Source organism: Mus caroli, chromosome 2 (assembly GCF_900094665.2).
Source record: "Mus caroli chromosome 2, CAROLI_EIJ_v1.1, whole genome shotgun sequence".
NCBI classification, from domain to species: domain Eukaryota; kingdom Metazoa; phylum Chordata; class Mammalia; order Rodentia; family Muridae; genus Mus; species Mus caroli.
Window position 1 is genome coordinate 122892037 of NC_034571.1, and position 804 is coordinate 122892840.

The following is an 804-nucleotide window of genomic DNA, read 5'->3' on the forward strand; positions in this document are numbered from 1 at the left end:
TTCTCACCATTTACTTTGATGTTGGCTACTGGTTTGCTGTAGATTGCTTTTATCATGTTTAGGTATGGGCCTTGAATTCCTGATCTTTCCAAGACTAGACATTCCTCATGATCATGAGACTGCTTTGATTGTGACCCACAGATTTTGATTTGCTATGTTTTCATTTTCATTCAATTTTAGGAAAATGTCTTATTCCATCCTTGACTTCTTCAGTGTCCTGAATGTGATTAAATAGTGTCTCATTTAATCTACATGCATTTGTATACTTTCTGTCATTTTTGAGCTGTTTATATCTGAGCTCATTCCATTATTGTCAGAAAGCTCCATTTGCTTGGAATACCTTTTCCACCCTTTCACCCTGAAGTGATGTTAGTATGCGGGCTCTAGGGATCTACACTCGGGCTGTCATGCTTGCAGATCCACTAATGCGTCTGCTCAACCTAGAAGATCTGCATATTCAAAAACATAAATAAAACTAACAAATGTCTTAGTCAAGTTAAGTAAAAGAAGGAGAAAGAAGATCCAAGAGCTTATTAAATGTTCAATTTGATTAAATTTGATTACCTGCCAAATCAAGATGGAGAACATTTTATCCTCCCCAATTTTCCCATCCTTTTTATTGTTATAAAGCATGAAGTTTGCCATTTTAGCCACTATTACTTGCTATCTTATGTTGTGTGTTTGTACACGTGTATATGGTATATATCTTTGCACATATATTGGCACACATATGTGCAGGTACACAAGCATGTGTATATACATGCATGTAGAAGACAGAGGTTGATTTCAGGTACTATCTCAATC